At 38.7% G+C, this 23,192-nt stretch overlaps 1 protein-coding gene across 1 annotated transcript in view; it reads left to right on the top strand.

Moving 5' to 3' along the window:
- The first annotated feature begins 322 nt into the window (after nt 1-322).
- Nucleotides 323-23,192, top strand: part of Tprg1 (tumor protein p63 regulated 1) — a 131,874-nt gene continuing 109,004 nt past the window's right edge. The window contains exon 1 of the mRNA XM_046462600.2: nt 323-538. The gene's annotated coding sequence lies outside the window, so the exon portion shown is untranslated. The remainder of the gene's footprint in view (nt 539-23,192) is intronic.

Below are 23,192 nucleotides of genomic sequence, written 5' to 3'. Positions count from 1 at the left end.
AAAAGTGATGGTGATGTTTAAAAATCACCAATATCCAATAAATCAAATCATCATGAAGAATATTATTAATAGGAATGTAGGCCTGAGACTTGAGCTTTATTATTGTCCTTGGGAACACATAGATGCAATGCAAGAAGGGACGGAAGACTACTCCTGCTCACCATAGTCAGATGTCAATCAAAGAGGAAGTTGGCAAGAAAACCCAGGACTTCCTGAGGGAGAGGACAGGAGAGGTGTGTCATTGCAGAACCAGAAAGTTCCCACCCACAAACCCAATTCCTTGCCTCTGACAGGTTAAGTTCCACCCTGTAAACGTTTTCTTTCCTTTTATTTGACCCTTTGTTTGAGAGTGAGTACTTAACTCTCAGCCAACTTGGTAGGTGAGTTTCTGATCAGATTGGATTGTTAGCACTGGGGACTCTCCTGTTTGGCTTCATCTGAACCAGCCATACCTCCAGTGGCCACTATATTTGTGGTCTACCTGCCTTTGTCCAGGTAAAGAAAGAAGAGCCTTGAGGACTGGCCACAGCCTAGCCAGGTAAGACTAGGTAGCTGCTGATTTTATAGAGATGGGGTGTCTCTCTATGAGCTGATAGCTCCTATTGCTTAGGCTGAGTCTCTGGCCACCCCCACCATGGACTTACAATTTGATCTAGGCTCATAGTTTTGCATGACCATGTGAAATTCCTTTATTCTTCCTCACTGGCCAGGGTGGATGAGGTTTGTAGACCTTATCTATATATCAACTTTATCAACCTGATCTATATATCGACTTTGATCTTGACTGCTTTGTGAACAGGGTGGGATGGGTATAATTTTCTCCATTTAGTGATTCAGTGAACTGAGGCTTAGTCAGTTGATGTGATCTGATTCAAGTCTGAGCAGCAGATTAAGGCCAGCAAGAGGTCTGTATCCCCCTTCTCTCTTCCTCTGCTGTACTACCCAGCAGGGTCACACCTTAATCTGAAAAGCCCAAAGTGAAAGGGCTCCCTGAACTTTCAAGTGGTGAACAAAAGGTGATTACTTCTTGACATGCAGGTTGAGAAGGATATGTTTTTAATTCACCTGAGAGTGACTTTATAATGATATATAGGCTCTGTCACACAGGGCTGTTTTCAGAAACAACAAATGAGAGCATGTATGTAAAAAGATCTTATAAACTGAAAAATGATATGCAAATGGGAGAGACATGACTATGTGGAGCCTGATAAATGCTTTAAATCTCTGTATAAGCAGATTTTAATTTGGGGCTGAATGACATTCTTCTAATGTCAGCAGCAGCATTGTAAAGCACAGATCACAAGGCCCTTGGGAAACATTTGAGCTTTTCAGTCTTTCTGTGGTATGTGAAAAAGCAAACCTTAATGGTGTGGGGGGGGACACCCCCAAATCCTTTCAAACTGACTCTTGCAATTTCCTCTCTTATGACAGTTATCATCTTATCTCATTGTTCTACAGTTTTAAGAAAATCTCATCTTCAGTGATTATGTAGTTTATTTTTTAAGATGCTAATTTTAGAACTATCATTTTCTTCTTTGTGCTCAAAAGGTTAACTCATTTTTAGTTGTGAAATGAAATGTTTCCTCTGTGTGTGTGTGTGTGTGTGTGTGTGTGTGTAAGAGAGAAAGAGAGAGGATTAGAGAGAGAAAGAGAGAATCTGTCAGTTTGGGTTTGTTATAGCAGTGCTAATAATAATATTCTTCCCTGTGGACCCACCACAATGCACTGGGTGGCAATGCCACATAGTCTTTGGCATTCTTCTGTATATTCTTCTTGTCTTCCCAGCTAGAAGCATACTGAAGAAATTGTTCAATCAATGACCTTAGACAAAATAGAGAAACTTGTTCCAAAAGATGAAGTGATATGAACAAAATGTGATTGTTGGAATCACAAGTTAAATGCATGTCTCTTACTCTTCCACTGACCATGACAATTAGTGAATGGTGCTGGGAATCCCAAAGCCGCAGCATTAACCTGTGTCATTATGGAGATTGTACTCAGGTGTCCTATAACATTCCTTTCACTTCAAAGTTTTTGGCCCTTTGACTTTGCTTAGCATCTCTAGTGGTAATGTCATTATACCTTGTAGAGTAGGGGAATTTGACTTTGTTCTTGTGAAATATTTGTTTCAACCAAATTTTGGAACCATTCATTAGGTGTAGGATAGGAAATGGGCAAAAGGTGGTGGTGTCCTCATTTAATTCAGCTAATTTGGAGTTTGATATCTCAGTTATTTGCAAACTGAAGTATTAAGCTGGCTGATACTGTGTCAGGATTCTTTTAAACAGATATCATTCAGTTCAATAGTTTCAGAATTTTCATGCTAGTTAATTTTTTATTCAACATTATAGAATCTATTGGCAGGGTCAAGTTTAAGGCTTCATTTAATCCAGAGGTTGCAGTCCAGCAGCTACAAGTGAATACAGCATGTAAATGTGTTTGTTTTTTAATGTGCTTGAGTGTTAAATAAAATCAAACTAGTTGCAAGTACTCAATGTCCTGGAATTTCTTGTAAAAATTCAAATATCTCATTGTTTAAGAGGACCAGAGGGTTTGTTATCAAACAAGATATGGATCCACACACCAGCTGTGTTTGGGCAGCATCTGCTTCCTGTGGAGGGAGCATGTGCTCCCCTGGAGTTTTCAGCCCCCATTTAAGCTACCAGGTATTTTAGTTTGTCCCACTGATTTTGTCTAACCTCTTAGGTGTTGGAATTCCCCTAAATAATTCTCTTTCAAAGGAAATTTAGCTCTACACATCAATAGCCTAACTTGTAGATCATTGTCACAAGGAAGTAGGTGAAATTAATTCCTTGGCCCTAACCTCTCATTATGTAAGAGGTAGGGGTAGATAGGATGGCTTCAACAGAACAAACCTTGAGTTCTGATACCTACCCACAATATTTTCTTGAGATGGATATCAAACTCAGTTATTTGCAAACTGAAGTATTAAACAGGTTGATACTGTGTCAGCATAATCTCCAGAGAGTAGGAAGGAAATCTGACACTTGCTGAATAAGGCCCTTTACTCAAAACAACAATTGCATAGAAATAAGGAAAGAAGTTTTGATGCACAATAGCATATGGATAGCAACATGGTGCTCTATCCAAAGAATATAAAATAAGTGACTGAAGTCCTGAAAACTTGGCCAATGATATCTTTTCTATCATATCTCCATTAATAAATAGTCACCCCTTGACCACTTGATATATGTCCTTAAGTTTAAGGATATAGGAATAAAAAGACCCCAAAGGGTCTTCCATTCAGTAATGAAAACATGTATACAAATGAACAAAACAAAACAGAATGAAAAATAAGTAAGTACATAAATAAATGATGCAAGAAGAAAGCAAATGCTATGGTTAGAAAGTGGCATTTGAGCTAGACTTTGTACATAAAGGTGAGAAGACTTTCCAGCAAAAGAAGAGTTTAAGCAAACTCAATTCCATACTGCTTGAAATACACTTAAGAAAGCATTCACTGTGGCTATGCCTAGGGCCAGTGGACTGAAGTAGAATGAGGCTAGATATCTGATCTACACCAGATGGTGGATGCTGAGTTGCAGGGATAAGGGTTTCCTTCAGGTACAACATGGTGAATCCAATGAGCACTATGACTATTAGCCAAACACTGGTCTGTGCTCATGTCTATGCAGCTTCATAATTTGTTAGTAACAGAGCACCTTTAACATGTAGTTTAACTCTTCTCCAAGTTTTTCAGGAGAATTAATGGGAAAAAAAGCAGAATTTAGCACTGGCAATATAGTGGACAATATTAGATGCTAAGTGCAGGAGGCAAGGTGGTAATCTACACTGGAATCAGAAAAGTTGATGAAAATATTTTTAAAATACATTGAGAAATATTTTTTAAAGTTGATAGAGATTCCTTTTGGTTCCCCCCACCTTTCTATCAAAGAAAGTCTATTCTGGGTTATCTGAAAATGAGAAAAGTGAAGTTGAATAGGTTCTTCTAACTTATGTGATGGGGAGAGTTATTTTTGCTTGATGAACTTCATTCTTTGGTCTGGAGAGCACATTCTACCTGTAGAATAATTATAGAAGGTTCTTGGGATCTCCTGACGCTGTATTCTTCCATAATATATAACTAATATGTGAGTGCTTCACTGTGGTTCACAATATTCCTGGGTTGAATTCGTGAAGGGAAGGTTATTATCTTGCAAAGCGTTTCTCTGGTCACCACAGCAATTGCTCATACAACCCCAGTGTCAAGATATTTTGTAAATAATCAAAAGTTTCTCATTTTCAAGCACACAGTCTTGTGGGATGACTTGGAATTATCCCTGTATCTCAAAGGTCTGTGCTTCAAGGGAGATTCACAGATGATGAGATGCAGAACAAAGTGGAGAATATGAACAAGTCATTTGTTTAAAACTATTGAATACCTGTTTAATTAAGACTCTGTTCAAAATTCATTCATTCAAAACTATTTGCTGGACATAAGTTCTAGTTTTCATCTTTTTTACAACACCATAAATAGTTCTGATAAGAGCAGTAGTGAACATAAAGAATAATTCCTGCTTTCAGGGAAAATACATTTTGGTGAGACAGATGGAAAATAAAATCAATTGGTAAAATATATATGAAATATGAAATATTATAGAAGAGAGAAAGTTATGAATAGGAAGTTGGGGGTAGCTGAGATCTCGGAAAGGGTACTCAGGGAAGGAATAAGACTCTACTTGAATAACCCTTACAGTATGAGGGAATCTGTTATACCAGCATCAGGGAACAAGCATTCTCTGCAGCTGGAACAGCGACTCTGAGGCAGGAGCATTCCCACTGGCACCTTTGAAAAATAAAACATGAATATTATATTAGAAAGAAGATCCTGGCATGGTGGTAGGAGGCAGTGATAAGCCATGCACCTGTCAGGTATGGACATTCACTCTGAATGAAATGGAAAACATTTGCAGATTTGGGCAGTGGAGCAAATACTTTGACTTACATTTCAAAAGAACCCTCTATCTGTGGTTTGAGGACAGATCAGGGTGGAATGGGGAGGGTAGACAGAAGGAGGAAGGTTCCTTAGGGAGTTAGTGCTTTGATCTGGATAAGTAATGTGGAAGTGTGGACAAACTATGTAGTCATGGGCATGAGGAGAACATTTAGATTCTGGTGATTGATTGACTAAATGGGAAATCATGATACAGGAGTAAGTCAAGGACAATCCCATGATTTTTCTGGAGCAGATGGTAGAGAGGAACAGCTTTTATTGGGGTAAATAGTATAAGAGAAACATGTTTTTGAAGGCATGTCAGGAGCTTACATTTGGATAGGTAAGGTTTGAGATTTTGAGTTGTAAATTCATATATGAATCTGGAATTCAGTGAAGATATCTGAGCTAAAGATAAAAATTGGCAGTCATTAATACATTCATGATATTTACAACAATGAAATTAAATACAATCATCAAAGGAGTGGGTATAGACAGAAAGAAAAAGACATTTATGACTGCCTTCTGAGATGCTGCAATGTTTGGGGTTCAAAAGTGAGAATAACTCACTGTAACAAATAGGAAAGGACATGGTGGGAAGGTTCCCAACCAGCAGAGTGGGGTGTCTTATCATTTAATTCATTTAGGATCTACAGCACATGGTGATAATGACATCTGTCCAGGACAATGAGCCTCCTTGTCATCTACACTCTGGTGCACACCACTCTTACAGCCTATGCCCTGTGCTCCCCTCTGGTTTCACTAGAATCAAGAGAGGAAATGGAGGAGGAACAGGCTGAGAGGTAGTCAACACTGGGTGAGCATGGTGTGTCCTGGAACAAATGGGGGAAATCATCCAAGAAAGAGAAAGTAATTGGGTGGGACAGATGCTGCTGAAAGGGGGAGCTGGAAAATTTCTGAAAACAGAACATGTAGCACTGGGGCTTGAGGGGGCTTGAGAGAGAATAGAAGAAGAGGTCTTGGAGATGGCGGATATAGATGTTTTTCCAAGGAGCTTATTTGTAAGTGGAAAATAGGAAATATCTGGAAGAGAAAGTGAAAGGCTTCTTTTTTTTTTTTTAAGTGGGAGAATGAATCTAGAATATATTTTGACGGAGCTTATAATTTGATTAATGCTCTTGGAGTATTTTATTTAATTTTTCTACAACTGTGAAGTAGTTCTGGTAAGGGTCATTATCTTATACTTTAACAGGTAAGGAAAATAAAGTTTAGGGGCTAAGATCATCTGCCCAAAATCACATAGTAAATTAATAGTAGGTGGGATTTAAACCTGAGTTCTGAAAGTCAAGATCATGGTTCTCTTCTCTGCTTGTCTCTACCCAGCTAATGTTGGAGATCACTTCAAACACTACAGTTCTCTATGAAATCTTCACTTCATTGCTGTATAATGCCCTTTAACAAGTCTCAGGGAATTCACACTTCCCAGCAATGTCTCTTGAACTGAAGGAGATTTCACATCAACTGTAGAATGTTTGGAGTCTTGGGGAGATAAGAATTTAGTATCTACATCAATGAAAACTTGCAGTATTTGAAAGTATTCTTCCAAGTACAGGCTTCAGGTTGAAGCACCTACATTCTGGCAAATGGGAATGTAGCTATTCATGCCTTTACTGTAGGGCTGATCTCACATCAATTTTTTTTTCACTAGTAGTGAATTTGTGTCTACCTACCAACATCCATGATGCCTCTTTATATTGTCTTCTTTCTATCCACTTGAAGCTCATACTCACTTAAGGAAGCACAGAAAAGTGCTTCCACCTACTTTATTCCCAGTTGGGATATTGCGAGTCTTTCTGAGAAGGGATACACTGAAACATAGCTACTTTGACAGAACCCAGCCTGTATAGAATATAAAACTTTGCACATCATTTGTCTCTTCCTCTAATGGTGGCTTTCCTCCCCATCAAATATATAATCCTGTCTTCTAGCAGCTGGTTGTCCTGGGTCCTTGGTGTCTCTCCAGAGGCTTGCCTTGTGAAAGAGCTCCTGTATCCATAGGCATCCAGACAAAGTGTGACTCTGTGGTACATCTAGAATGCTCCAATTGAACCTTTTTCAGATGACTGTCTAGTCCTTTAATCCAGTCATCTTGTGATTATCTATTTGCCAATCTGATTCTTTTACAGACTTTGTGCTTCTCAAGGTAAAAAATTGTATTTGTAGGTTTCATCCTAGTCTCCACCTCTCTCCTTTCCCTAACACAGAGATTAGCCCAGAGAACTCTTCCCCAAATGTATTTTAATTAATGAATTAGGTTAGACACTCTTTTAATTCGTTTGTCATAGCACTTGAGAGGCTGATCTTCATTACACAGAAAAAAAATTGGAGAACTCAACTTCTAGCCATTCCTACATGAAGAGTTAATTAAGCAAATCAGATGTAAAATTTCAGAAACCAGTTACTGTGGTTCATTTTTCTCTTGAATTTGGGATACACAAATGTATCTAACTGATGTGTACATCTTGAAAATCTGACATTATCATTACTCATGCCTATACCTCTTATAGTATCAGCCTTATCATTAACATCTGCTGATACCATAAGCATTTAATTGCTAACACATTTAATAAATGAAGAACTCTTGCTGATCAGTAAGTCAAAGAAGATGAAACTAATAAAAAAGTTCAACCATACCTATACATTCCAACCTTTAAAATCTCATAACTTAAAAAAAAAAAATAGGGCAAAGTAAAACGAACATTGGTCTTACTTTTTTAAGCCATTAGTTTTAAAAATTATGAAACTTTATGCTGACCTTCAGAAAAATAGACCTTCAGGCATGTAAAATCTGATCTTTTAGTAGTTTTCTAGTATAAAGACATTATTAATTAATTAATTAGTGTAGCTGTACTAATATTAGGGAAAACAGGCTTGGGTCAGAAAAGCTTTTGATCAACTAAGAGCACTTAGTACCTGTGTGACTGAGAAGTTCATCAGCTTTCTAAATTTCAATCTCCTAATCTAGAAATTAGGATACTTGTAGTACCTAAGGCACAGGGAGAGAATGACTTAAAAATGAGGTAAAGTCAAGTGCTTAGTGCATGGTACCTACTTAGTAAGTGTTGCTACCTTTGTCAGTATTGATATCCTTTTACATACTGAGTATAAAAGACAGTTTGTAAACAATTTTTTTGTAGCATAACTCCATTTTTGAAGTAGAAAATGTTGATGTTGTGAATAGATAAAAGTAGAAAAATCATAAAGACTATAGATTGGAATTATTTATTTCCATTTTCTTTCATAGTGAGTTTAATATTTTTTTTTCCTTCTTTGCTTTTATGTGTAGTCTAGAACATAGTAAGAAAAATTGAATGGATACAAATTATTGTTATTATTAATCCCTATGAGTAAACATCTACCAATGCAGTAGTAGCTTTTGCCTGTTATCTTGGTTATCCTCGTCATCAAGTCATGAATGTGACCTCTGACCTACATGTAGCCTTCTAAGCTCCTTGAATCACTATTACCTTAAATGGGACTTCTATGATTCCTTGTTTACTTATCAACTTCTGTACCCATAGCTTTACATCTTTTGGTTCACCTCTTTGAATCAATATTTTTTTAAAATTCCTCCCCTCAGTTATAAGAATAATGTGTGCTTAGTGTGAAAAACACCAGAAGATTTGGAAAAGTATAAGGAAGAAAATAAAAATCATCCTTCACCCTGCTATGCAGAAATAATCATTCATAACATTTTAGTGTGTGTACTTCTGATCATAAATGGGTCATTTTTAATATACTATTTTGTAGTATGCATTTTGTTTCACAATAATATATGTCTTAGTGTCAATACATATTTACAAGATTATTCTACATTTTTTATTACCTCCCTCTCCCAGGATAAGCTCCCTTGGACACTTCAGTTTGTCAGTTCTAATATTTTTCTTTGCTTATTTATTTATTCTTCAGGTTCTCACAATAAAACCATGGGGTATGTGTAGTTTAAGACTCTACTTTTTTCATTTAGCATTATTCTGTGAGTCTTTATCAACATTTAATTGTCTTAAAATATGATTTCTAAGTGTTGCATTATATTATACTATGGTTATGGTTAATACATAGTGTGAAACTTTAATTTTAAGTTTCTCTGATTTGAGTTGAGAGATGCTTAATTAATTCTCCCTTCTACTGGGTTCTATACTCCATACAAGAAGATCTATTTTTTATTTATCATTGAACTACAGTAGCATAATGAATGGACAAAGATCAAAATCCTTGTGCTGGATGATATGATTTCCCTATGGCAGCTTTTACTATGTAAAGGGATTCAGGAGGCTGTGGCTGTTTTGTTCAGAGAGTGGAGAAAAGGAAATGGCCTACAGTGCTGTGTTTAGTTGTGCTGGGAAGGAAATTCCACTTCAGTTGACTAGGACTATCTGGACAAAACCTTAGGCTAGAAAGCTTGGTCCTCACAAGATCCCCATTGGTTGGCTGGAACAGCCAATGAAACCAGACAGGTTGTTCTTACCTTGCAGTGTTTCTTGCTTGTTGAATTAAAAAATCAACCCCTCCCCCCCAAAAAATCTAGTAATTTGTTTTTATTGATTTCCTCTTCCTGTTTCAGTTAAAGATATAAATTTCTACAAACATATAACCAAGGACTAGAAAATGTGACTTTTCGTGAGTTAAAGGAAATGCAGATAAATTTCAGCCCTTTTAGTCTTGTTATTTTCACTTGTAAATGACCTTTTAGTTCCTCAAGTTGGTTTGAAATAGAGGCTGTATCCCGGCCCATGTAAAGTCCTAGGCTAACAGAGTTGGAGGGAAACTGATGTCCAAGTAGTTCAATATATTCCCAGTACACAGGGAAATAACAACAACAACAACAAAACCAGGAAAAATGATGACCAGAGAAGAGATGTGGCTTAATTTTGAACCAAGAATTCCCAACTCTTGCTACTTTAGGCTTTCCCCATCTTTATTAAATTTCATGTACTCTGCTCCCAATTGTTTACAGGTTCTTCTCACATAAACTCAGTTGATTATTATACTCCTTCTAGCCTTCCTTTCCCTGCTTAACTTTAAAACTATGCTTTGAATCCATACTGTATTTTAGGAACATTGCTAGGTCTTTAGATCTATTAGCCCACCTGATTCTTACAGTATTCTGCAAGGTATATATTGGGTCTATTTCAAATTTGAGAAAACTGAATCTAAGGAGTTTTAATTGCTGTCTAACCCCAGGAAGCTGTAAACTGTACAACCTAGATTCATAGCCAGGTCTGATCCCAAAGCTTTTTCTGTTATGCCAGTCTATTTCCTGATAAAGATATTGATTGCATGAAATGAATCAATTTATGTCTTACTGCCCTGTCCATTATCTTGTGAAAGGATTGGCTTAATTAATTTTCCTGACACTTGTGTCTTTGAGTTGTAGGTGAGCGATCTTAATACATCACCAACACAGTGTGTTTAAATCAGAAGAAAAGGCATCTTTCAAGCTCCAGTGGAGGAAGCTGAATTGTATAGTTTAGCCTCTTCTACTAAGCAGCTCATGGAGGGGCCACAGTAGGAAACAGACAAAAATTGAAGTTTTGCAAAAGGCAAGGAAATAAAAACAAACGATGAAAGAAAGAACTATGTTCAAAACAATATAAATAATGTCATCTCTACTACAGTGAAGATTCATTTCAGAGAGAAACCCTGAAGTCAGAAGACTCACTAAAGTGTTAGAAGGCATGAAGGACGTTTAGTGATACGTGTTGGGACATTGGCCAGACATCTTACTCTGACTTCTTAGAGAAAGGTGGGCTATGATATGACTTCTAACTCTTTAGCACAATAAAGGAGGAAAGAAGCAGGTATTGCCTGCTAATCTCTTTTATCCCAGTGTTTTTTGATCCTGGCTTCTGTTGAGGCCTAAGTTCGAAGAAAGGTCTCTGTGAAATCTCTCCCTTCAATAATCTTCCTTTATGACCTTTTCTCCCAGGCCTCTGTTTAAAATAAAATCACCCCCATCTCTTCTTTCTCTTTCACATCACTTGCTGGATATGACTTTTTCTGTGAAGACAAGAACTTCTGCCAAATCATGATGTCTAGTCCTTCTGTGACTAAAAGACTTCATTCTCAGAGGATGTGTTCATTGGAAGTTCATTGGGCTTACCTAAGACAAACATTCCCCCTCCCTTTTCCCTCATGCATTTACATAACAGGTTTGTAACTTCTTGGCCTCCATAGCTGTTTCATAACTTGTTGTGAGAAAAGTCTTGCCCAAGAGACACCATATTTCTCCATCTCTCCGAACTTCTTTGATTTTATTTCCTGAATGTAGCTTTTACATATCAGTGGGCAGATTAAATCCACTGCCTGATAATCCTTAGCTAAGACATCCATCCATGCATAAGAAATTGTCTGTCTGTGGGTATTAATTTTAGTCTTCTTCTGACTTGGAGTTTTGGAGATTTTCTGATAGCCAAATTTTGATGTATTTTCTGTATGAAAGAGAATTCTTTTCCCTTAATGTCAGGGGCTGGAAAGGATGTCTGCAATAAAAATGTGGGTGCTTAAAAAATAACCTTTCATTTTTTTCAAATACTTTTACTAACTTTTACTAGAACAATCTTTTTGTTCTTTTAATATTCTGTAGAACATTTTCTTTGTAGAAAATTAGAAAAATAATAATTAAGGGACAAATAATTTCTTATCTCACTACTCAGAGAAAACCAGTATTAACATTTTGATGTGTGTCCTCCTAAACTTTCTTTTATATACATCTATATTTTATTTTATAAAATTTAGAGCCATACTATGTGCTGTGTTCTATTTTATTTCTTGGTTTAAAAATATTTTCCACAGATTTTGTTCTACTACATTTGTATATTAGTTACTATGACTATATAATATTTGACTTAAACTACAGCTAGTTTTAAATTTTCTGGCATTATTCATTAATTATAAATGAGACATTATTACCATTTTTACAAACCATAATACTGTGGACCAGCCCATTTTTGGTCACACCTATGTAAAAAGAGAAGGCTTGGGAGTGGTCAACTTTATTCAGTCACTTGATGTCTCCATTCACAAACAGGCCATGCTACGTGAGCACAGATGTTTTGTTGCTGCTCTTCTGTGCTCTAGAGGCAGCAATCAACAGAGTGCACTTGAGTCTGGGTATCACCTTCTCTAGGACCCTGGACTAGGAGGAACATTGCCTTTTGGAAAGACTTGGCACAACCCTGGTATAAACACACTGCCTCTCCTTCCTGTCATCACCTCACCAGCTTGCTAGTAGTTTTAACCTCATCAGGATAGTAATTCACCTTCCATAAATGCAGAGGAAGCCTCGCTTTACCCTTGGCATTTTTCAGGGACTGCCAGGAGCCTCTGCTCAGAGGTTATTTTGTTGCCTCCTACTTCTGTGGTAATACAAAGGGTTCTTCAAAACATGCAAGATCAAGACATTTTATTCCTTACCAAGTGCTTTCACATTTTCCATTTGACCTTCAAAAAATCATGTAAAGAGGGTCAGCACCAATGTATACATTTTCGTGGATTAAAGGAGAGGTTATCATGGGGTAATTAATGATGGTGAAATGTGATGATCATTATTATCCAAAGTACAGGTATGAAGACACTAATTGGTGTGAATATACCATGTATACAAGCAGAGATATGAAAAATTGTGCTCTATATATGTAATAAGAATTGTAATGCATTCTTCTGTCATATATAAATAAAAATGAAAACAAGAGAGGTTATTACAAGCATGTACATGTGACACATGAAGATGGCAGTACTGACCATTCTGTGTAAGGAATACTTGCATTGATCTTTCCATGGTTCCTACTCCTACATCCCTCTTAGTCACTTTGTGATCAAAAATCATATATTTACAAAAGAACTGATCAAATCCAAGTGTCTTCTCTCCCCAGTAAGCAGCCTAGAGATAGATGGACACTCACAGAAGTAAGAGCCTGTGAATGTCTTGGGCATACATTCTTTTCATAAACACATATTGGTTGTACAAACTGGCCAGTTTCACTGTGACATTTCCATCCATGTGTGTATTGTGTTTGGATTGTGTCCACTCTCAGGCAGGCGTTGTAGTTTTCTCAGGACACTCATTCTGTGTGTATGCTAGCTATTGCGGCTTATTGCTTTAACAGTAGTTGTGGCAGAACACACAAAAACATACATCTTTCCTTACTTCCTAATATTCTGGCCATATTTATGCATATATGGGCATATATAATTATATGCATTGTGTTTTGTTGTTTTCACTTTTTAGTGAAACAATGAAATGAAAAAGGCCATTTTTGAAAGTCATTGTTGCGTATCTGTGCTTGTTACTTACTGTCTTCAGCAAACAAATATAAAGCTATTTTTTAGCTTTTACTTTTTAGTATTCGGAACTGTCCACCTTTTAAAATTCATCTTAGAATGAATCTAAATGCCACTCTTAGAGCAGAACTACCGTTCTCCTCCGTCTTTGTGTTCTGCACATCATTATTTTACCAAGAGCTGTGTATATTGCTATGGCTCTCCTGCCTTTTTTCTCTCTGGGTGGAGCTCTTTGGATCCATTTAAATCTTTCTGGCATCTTGTAGAACAGGCTGGCTTCCAAATGTTAACCTCCTCCCCCAAGTGATGTGGAAATGGGTCAAAGTGGCCTCAGAATGATATTATTTCAACACATTCTTATAGTTAATTATTTCATCTGATTTGCTGTCTTGTTGAGCATTCAGTGTTTCAGGAGTTTAATGTATGGTTCACTATTACAACCCAAATTATCCCTCAGTTATAATGTCAAACAAAATGAGAAGTTAGCGGTATCTATTTTTAAGACCCCAGGCTTGCTTTCCTTTCTGATCTCTTTCTACCCTTTTAATGCCTTCTTCTGAACTTTGCCCATTGATTCCAAGGTAAGCCTCCTCTCTCTTTCCTCCATTCCTAGATGTGCTCTGAGAAAAGGCTCTGAGATTCATATTTACTCCTTAGGGTTGTTTTAGGTGATGCGAGTATTTGCTTAGTGCTTCTGTCTCTAGAGTATATGCCTTCTATAACATCCTCTGTGGAGAGGTGTACTATGCTGAGCTGCACAAAGGGTTATGCATTCACAAATGAGGGTGTGGTTTCTTCCCATGCTCAGTTTTTCTGTACTCATTCAGCCCAATCTCAGGCAGTAAATGGAGAATTAGCTGATAGAAGATCATTGTGCCAGACAGCATAGTATAATCATATTTCTAAACTTCCATTCATGCTAAGCTTCTGGGAACCTGTATATTCTGAGGTGGGTCTAGATGAAAGAACTTCAAATTTATCTTTTCTCTCTCTCTTTTTTTTTTTTTTTTTGAGACAGGGTCTCACTAAGTTGCCCAGGTTAGCCTCAAAGTCAGGGTGACCCTCCCACATAAGCCTCTGGGATTCCAGATACCTACCACTTCACCTGGCTGTCCCTTTGTATTTTCTATCATAGAATGTCCACAGTGTGAAAATATTTATTACAGACTTGTTTGTTCAGCTAATACATAATGAATGCATTCTCTGTGCTCTAGCTGGTGCTAAGGATACCACAGTATATGGAATTCCATTGCTATCATCTAAGACCTCATGGCCTAGTGGGAAGAGTGAGAAAGTTCAGACAAGCTAACTTCATGCAGTATAAGAACTCTGCAGGGTAGGCATAATCTACAAGGCTACATGGTGGAAGGTACTTGACTGATGAGATGAGATTAATGGAGGTAGCCTCTAGCTGCTGTCTAAGCTGAGATGAGAAGAACAGAGGGAGCTATGGGGTAAAGGAAACAAGAAGGAGCTTGGTAAATTTGTGTACCTACTAATAGAAGAGTATGTCTGAAGCTAAGAGTATGAGTGCTGAGGCAGAGCAGGAGAGATGGGAGAAAGAAAGGGAGGGGAGACACTTGGTGAGACAAGTGTCTGGTAGGTAGAGGTGCAGATCATGAACTGACCCTGCCTAGGAACTCAGGTTTTATTCAAAGTATAGTAAGGACCTTTGGGGGTTAAGAGAGCACAATCGGTTTGTATGTTTGGAAGGCTTACTTTCTGCTGTGTGCTATATAAATCAGAGTGAGTAAAATTGTTGGGGTGCCGGTTAGAATGCCTTTATAATGATCCTCAAGAGATGAAGTAGAGGCTGTGGGCAATAGAAATGGAGCAAAGTAGAGAGTTTAGTAGTTATTGAGGAATTCAAAGGTAATGAAATAACAGGTTGGTTAGGATTGGAAAAGAAGAGAGCATCAGAGAATTTTCTGGTCTTTGGAGGTGTACAGCTGTGATCTCCCTCGCTGAGATTGGAATAAAGAGGAAAAAGTTTATAGAGGCTATAAGAAATCTTAAAGATAAGTTCATTTTTGAATATGATTCATTGGAAGTTCCTGTTGGTCAACCAAAGTGATATGACTAAACTGAGTTTTGTAGAGATGATTTGTAGTTTGGAAGAGAGAGCTGACTGGAGACACAGGTGCAGGAGTCAGAGATTTAGAGATTGTAGTTAAACAAGGAGAATGAAGGAGATGAGAGCATCAGTAGTGTGCTCTGAAAAACATCGGCGTATGAGCAGTAGGTTGTCATGATGGAAGCTATAAGCCATGAACACAGAAGTAGAATGAAAACAACTGGGAACTGGCAGTCCCAAGGAACAGAAGGATATGAGAATTTCAGGGTCCATACAACCATCAGCAGCATTGAGGGGGACAAAGAAAGAAGACATACTGAAGGGCAGCCACTAGTTTCAGTCACAAGAACTTTGTTGAGAAAGGTCTTCTGGGGATGAGAAGAAGATTGCTGTTGATTACAACGTGGATGAAAACAGAGTGGGGGTGAATGATTTTTTTGAGAAACTTGGTCATGAGATGCTAGAGGTCCATTCATCCTTCTTGTGCTTTCGAAGGTCAGATAGAACAAATATGGTCTTTCTTTATGGCAAGCCTTTTTTACACTTGGAAGGGAGTCATCAGTGTCCTGTACATTTTCTGTCTTCTCAATTGAATTTCTGTAGTACCTTTATTATTCCTCATGTAACAATATTAGTGGTCCCTCACATCTGTGTGGCCACCTCCTTCGACCTAAGGTAAGTCACTTCCCTGATCCCTTCTTAGGAACTGATTTCTTATTTGTAAAGGGATGATGTTGATTGAGGTGACATCTAAAATGCCTAGCAGCACTCTTGGGTTCTACCATGTAAAATTGTGCAAGTATTCACTTTGCAAAAAACAATGCTGGGCTAGATTTGTAGCTTAGTGGTGGAGCGCTGGGTTTGATTTTCAGCACCCCAAATAAATAAATAAACAAACAAATAAATGTCTATTAACAACTAAAAATATATTTTAAAAAACAGCAACAACAATTCTGTCAATGTGCAATGACTGTGGTATCTATCCCTTGACCTGTGTGGTGGTTGCATGCTTATCTCATGAGGATTCAGTGATCTACTCATTTATCATTATTTGAGTACATGGCATACTTGACTAAAATGTTCATTAATAAAATAATATTTTATTATTAAAATAATTAAGACTGTAGTTTTATTGGGGGGAATGCTGTATCATTAGCATTTGGATTAATGTTTTTCCTTTAATTTTATCAAATGTGATAAAAAGTGACAGTTGGCTTAACAGGAAACTCAGGTTCTGGAGCAAATTCCTTAAAGCTCCCATCCAGGAGCATCTTGTTGTGGAATGTGTTTCCTGCTCCTGCGTGACACAGAATTAATGCTAAAGATAGTAATCCTACTTAGGCAACGATCCATACACCCTCTGAGATGTCCCAATAGCAGGGAAGGAACCTTGTTCTAATGTCTAAGCATTGTCATCATCTAGATTTGGAATCAGTAGATACAAAATCAGGGGTCTTATTGACTTTGGAAAGAGAAGAAAAGAACTGCTGCAGGTCTCATGGTTGGCCTTGGCAGGTTTGGCCAAGGTTGGCCTTGGTTGGCTTTCATTTTATTCTGGGCTCCTTTTTGCACTTGTATATGGAGAAAATTTGAGACTTCACAGGTACTCTGAAGTATATCAACAAGACAAGTGTTTTATCCTGGTTAGGTCCTTGCATATTGCTTTTATGTTTTATTCTTTCTGACTCTTTTGTGTGTGTATGGGAGACAGAATCTGGTGATTTAGTCATTATTCTCCTGCCAGTAAGGCTACTGCTTTACAAATGGTCAGACCAATTGCAAAGTGGGACAATTTTGTTGCCTGATATAAGTCACTCCACCCTATGTTGGTTTACAGGGTGGCTTTTTTCTACTGTATCAGACATATCTTCTGCTGAATCACCTCTAACTCAATAATCCTTGTGCAGTTTTGTGTTAATGGCAACCTCCAGAATTTATCATTGTGGAGGTATGAAAGGGAGAATCTGAGAAAAATGGGTTATAAGAGTGAAACAGATATTTAAAATAACAAATTAGAAAGAATGTATTACCCTGGAGAGAGAGAGTAGTAAAAAATAAATGATGTAATGTTGGAGTATACACAAATATGACTCACCTCTCCATGACCTCTCCAAATCTGCAATGAAGTGCTTAACCCCATGAAATTCTGAAGGCAAACATCTTCTGTCTCTCTCTGTGTGTGTGTGTGTGTGTGCGTGCATGTGTGTGTTTTGCTGGTATCAAACTCAGAAAAGGGAATATGGAGGAGGTACTAGGAGGTATTAGGAGGATTTCAGGTTCATGTCCTACCAGAGTATGGTATTTGTCACCAAGTGTAACCAGCTCTTCAGGGAGTAGGGATTGGATGTGGGAAGCGGACATATTGGTTACACAAACCATATTATCTGCCATCCTGGAACACACCTTCCTCTCCTTCTCACACCTTTGCCTGGAATGTGTGTCCACCCATCATCTAAGAAGCTGTCAGTTCCGAGGTGCCTTTCTCACACCTCTCAACCCCCTCTCTCCTCCCACGACTGTTACTCCCATCTTCTGTTTTCACTGTGTGCTCATCCTCCTATCATAGTTGTACCAGGAAAGGCTGGAAAAATGCTTATGTTCTCTCGCCCCCACTAGACTATGGCCTTCTACACATTAGAGACTCAGGCTTGAGTTTCTTTGTGTGTGTGCATCAGAGGAAGTGCTTGTGCTTTCACACAGGACTTTGTTTGTCAGTCCATAGACATTTTCAGCACCAGTGTGCCCTTCAGATCTCAGTCACAGCAGAAAAACAGGCAGGACATCCATTTGAGAAGCTTATATTTGGTGCCCACTCTGAACGTTGCCCACACTGAATGCTGGGCTATGAAAATGGTGTGGCATAGTTTCCACAGTTGCTGGAAGTGAAAACAGAGCAGGAGTGAGGACAGGAGAGGAAATGGTGAAAACAAGCAATGTGATCAATATCACAGGAGCCAGGACCTCAGATGTTGTCAAAATCCATAAAGGATGGAAGGTAGAAGTGTTCATGGAAATGTGTAAGAACATTCATCTCAGGGATCAATATTATGTTTATTAATTCTTTTCTTCTCACTTTTTTTTTTAAGGAAACCACTCTAAAAATTAACTTAGTGTGAGGATCTCAGCAGACTTCTGAATTCTTTCCTTCCCCAAAGCAAGGCTCATTATCTAGGCTTTAGCCTGTCTCTGGCCTTGGCTAGTTACACATCCTACTCATCACTCTCAGTGTCTGTAGCAGCTCTGGTGATGTGGATTTCCAACTGAGTTAGAAGATATTCAGAGGACAGTACCCCTCAATCTTCACAATGGGGACCCAAATTCATGATGATCATTACGATTCCCTTCCTCTGACCCCACAATATTTGAATGTCAAGAAAATTGCTCTGTTGGAGTCGCATCATGAAGATGAGACAGGAAGACCAAACTTGAGCAATCCTTGTGGGCTTGTAATATTTGGAGTAAATCTTGAGGAGTCATTTGTTGAGCCAAAAGAAAATTTAGGGATAATTTAGTTCAACAGCTTTCAAACTTGACTACCCCCCGCCAAACCCATATGAAAGCAGCAGAAATTATGTAACAGATAAAAATAGATCCGCTTTGACCAAAATGGGTTTGGTGACTGGAAAGCCCACCTATTCACTCCTCAGGTTGTCCTCAGGAGCAGTTTTCAGAAGCAAAATTTGAGAAACCATCAAGTCTGGCCCCACAAGCCTGCAGTACAGAGAGGAGAATCAAGGAAGCAACCTGTCCAGGGTCACCCTAAGTGAGGGAGTGGGACTCGTCCAGGGTCACCCTGAGAGAGGGAGTAGGACTCCTGGTTCTCAGCCTGGCCCTGTATGCTCTCCTCTTCCCCGCTGCTGCTGAATTGGAGCATTGGCGGCAGAGCAGAGGGCCCTGCCTGACCCAGGAGGAGCTGGAAGGGAAGAGCCTCCCTCGACTTAGCTTCCCCTCAGGACACAGAGCATCCCTGCTGGCATATTATCACTAATACACAAGATGTGAAATTGGGAAGACTTGTTTGCCAGTTTCCTTATCTCAGCTGGCACAGAAGTGGGCTTGCTGGAGAGTTACAAGGTGTTAGAGTATTGTTTATCCACCACACATGCCTTGGCTGTTCTCACAGAGACTCAGGAAAGGCTGCACACATAAATTCACATATTTTACCTTTATAAAATGTCAAAATTAAAAGTAGATTCTTATTCTGGGGATGTGCCTTGAGAACGGTTAACCCCTTCATGTCTGTAGAGATGTCATCATTCAAAAACACAGTTGATATCTTTGAAAGCAACCCAGGTCACAAGAATTAACTTCCATCCCTCCAACCACACAGTCCACCTGCAAAAGGGGAATAATTCTTGTTAATAAGCCATAGACTTTTCTAAGTTTCTGGTCTTTCCACAAATATACCTGTGGGTACAAGGTTTTCAGCCCAATGATGTCTGTAATTTCATTCTTTTTTTTTTTTTTTAAAAAAAAAACTCATTTTTAGGGAGCTCAGGAGAGAGACATACCCCTTTGGGGCCTCAGTTTTCTTATTTGTAATGGGTGCATGCGATGGTCTAAATGTCTGTGTACTTCCAATATTATGTTGAAACTCAATCCCCCAAGCAACAGTGTTAGGAAGTAAGGCCTTTGAGCCCTGTCTCTGAGTTCATGGGTGGTGACATTACCTTATAACAGGGCTGGAGGGAACTAGATAGGCTCTTTTGTCCTTTCCAGGGAAACACTAGGAAGGCCAAGTTGGCAAGGATCCAGGAAGGATTCTTGAAAATTAGATGTCAGGTAGTGCTGAGGAAATGGAGACTGGCAAACCGCAGAGCCATTATGTAGTTCACTGAGAAACAGCCCTGAGTTTTACCAGCATCTCTGTTTAATGTCAATCTTGTTTTCTTAAATCTGAACTATGATACTTTCTGTTATATCCAAACCATTCCTTTTGGAATTCCAGGGAGAGGGAGGAAAAATTCCCAAACCTCATTTACTTTGCCTCTGACTCAAGTCCTGGCTAGTGAGTGTGGCTGGCTACTCCTTTTAATCTAATTAGTTGTTCTCAGAACTTTTTATTCATCTACTTCCCTGGGAAGCAAGTATTTACTGGGGGACAAGTATGCTGGATCTGTCTTTGATTTTAAAAGAGAAAAAAGGATCATCTGATGATGGTGTAGCTTGTCTACAGGACAGAAATCTTTCAGTATGTGGTGGAGCAGCAGCTTTGGGGGGAGACTGGAAAGCTGCGGATGAGAGGGGTGGGGAGGGTTCTCCTTCAGAAGGTCTGAGGTGGAGATCCAGAATGGGAAATTAAGTGGGAAATCTGAGGAGTGGTGTAGATTCGAGTCAGGGCCTCATTATTGTCTCCATGGGCCTTTTGCCTTTTTGAGCCTTTTCCTTGTAATAATATCAACATTAAAAATTGTGTTTTTGTGGCTTTAGTCTAATATTTTGTATTTGTTCTCTCTTAGTCAAAATGTATTAGGTTTGTAGTACCTTACAAATTTTACTTTTTTTAATGTGAGAAAAAAGTTAAAATATTTTTTGATCCTAAAAGTTATTTTTTTCCCTTCTGATTTTAAAATAAGGTCAAACATTTGGTGAGTGCCCAAAACCTTTGTGAATCCCTGGCTTTGTGCTTCCTGGGCCTAATGGATGTGCCATCTTGGTTCTGGGGAAGGAGAAAGGCTTCATCTTGCCACATGGGTTTGGGGGCTAGTGATGCGGAAGAAGCTGCAAAGGGGCCCTGCTCCCTGACTGGCCTCAGACCTGCCAAAGTGTCTCTGATGGTCATGCCTCTGCTGTTCTTCTAAAGTTGCAACTAGACAAATAGGAAAGAACAGTGAACTAGAGTCCTGAAAACTAGCAGTCTGCTTTCATGGTTTGATTCTAAGCTGCTATGTGACCTTGGGTAAGATCCTTTGTCTCAATGGGTCTATTCCAATATTTGAGAAGTACTAGACAAGAATCCTTTATATATTATTTATGCTCTACATGCTTCTGAAATGCTATTAGAAAAAGTCACAGTGAGATAAATGAAGTCATATATAAAAAAAGATGGTTATACTTAGACCAGAACCTGGAAATAAGCTATTTACTGAAAAACTACATTAAACTTAGCTCTGAATTTTCTGGAAACTGAAAAATACTGAGTTTTTTTGTCTGATTGAAATGAAGGTGGCTCTTCTTTCGAGATTTATTTGGCCTTTACTTATACTTTTTTTTTTTAAATTATGAAATCAGCGCTACTGTGGTTTAATTTCATTTTTTAAAGAAAAATTCACTCACAATTCCATAAACTCAATAAATCTAAATATTTCTTTTCTAGACTTTATTCCAATAATCATTACCAGATAACATTTTTTGGTTTTTGCTTTTTTTAACTCAAGAAGATATGATCTTTATTGTCATGCTGGTGCAGATTTGATGCCTGTTATCCTTTTAATGTGTACACAATATCAGTTGGAAATATTAAGTCAGCCCTGATCATTAGGCAGTTAGTTGATTTCCAATTTTTTATTACCATCCAGAATGAGCTATCGATATTGTAGTATTTTCTTTCTTTAGGATACTTTATACTACACAAATTTCCAGGAATAAAAAGGTTCAGTGAAAAAGTATGAACCTCTTTTGTGTTTTCTAAACTGTGACATTTTAATTTTCCATGAGATTGTGCTGTTTTTGCTCTTGGGCACTAAATGCTAAGATAAATGTATAGGGAATCTCATGAAGCAATGTCTTTTTCAATTTGAAATGGCTCTCCATGGGTTTGTTGCAAAAGCAGAGGAATATTTGATGTGAGCTAGATTTGTTACTGGTATCAATATGCTTTTAGTATTTCAGTTCATGTAGTCTATTTGTGCAGGGAGAGAGGACAGCTTATTGAACTGGGAATAAACAAATTGTCTGCAGAGAGGACTGAGGAATGGAGAGGGACGCTTAGAGGCTCAGCCCTGCTCTCCCATCAGGAAAGTTGTTGAAGAATTTTATTCCTTGTCCATCCAAGACTTCCCCCTGATTGTTGTAGAGCTGGAATCCTTCTCCATTGGGTGGCTGTGCTTAACTTTCCCACTATTTATGGCTGTAAGAATGTAAATGGAGCTAAGTGTTTCCTTCTTTCCTGGATCTCAAACAGCTTGGTCTCAGAGTGCTGAGCTTCCCGGAGTGTTTCCAGAGAAGACAGCCTGAGGGAGAGGAAGTGGTGCTAATTAAATCCGCCCTCTGTTTTCCAGGCACAGGAGCCTTTCACAGATGTCTGTTGTTAGGCGTGTGTTCACAGAGTGCGCAAATACAGAAGCAGGCTTTCCTTCCCGAGTGACACAAACCTTCTTCCCTCACAGGTTATAGGGAACTTTAGAAAGGCATTTCCTTCCAACACCCACTGTAGCGGAGGTGGAGGTGGCAGACCTGTATAAACAGGGTGCTCAGCTGCCCGCAAGGCCAAGGTGCCTCACCAGCCCCACCTCTCTCACCCTCATTCACATTCCCACTATATTTCCCTGCTTCTCCATCCTTTGTATTCTTATAGGCCAATCTCTTCCTTTTGCACATCTAACTTTAAAAAATTACCTGAAACTAAGGAAGGCCCTCCTGTTAGGGGACAGCATGACATCATGATGGACATGTTGGGCTCACAGTTTGGTTGGAAGTCCAGGTGATGCCACAGCTCTCCAAGTGTGCTCTGGGTAGGACCCCTCTACTCTGTGTCCTCAGAAACACAAGGATAGAGTAGAAAACTCTTCCAGGGTTGCTGGAAGCATCTGAAGAAGCAGAATAAATTGCAAACTGCAGAAGACTTTCCCCTTGTGGGTTCCCCTAACTGACTGTGTTCTCCTACACTCAACCGCATAAGGTGACTGTCTACGGTCACGT

Source organism: Marmota monax, unplaced genomic scaffold (assembly GCF_021218885.2).
Source record: "Marmota monax isolate L192 unplaced genomic scaffold, Marmota_monax_Labrador192_F-V1.1 WCK01_AAM20220418_F8-fsc00100, whole genome shotgun sequence".
Lineage (NCBI taxonomy): Eukaryota > Metazoa > Chordata > Mammalia > Rodentia > Sciuridae > Marmota > Marmota monax.
Note: the sequence above shows the minus strand (reverse complement) of the source record. Positions and strands in the feature narration are given on the sequence as shown.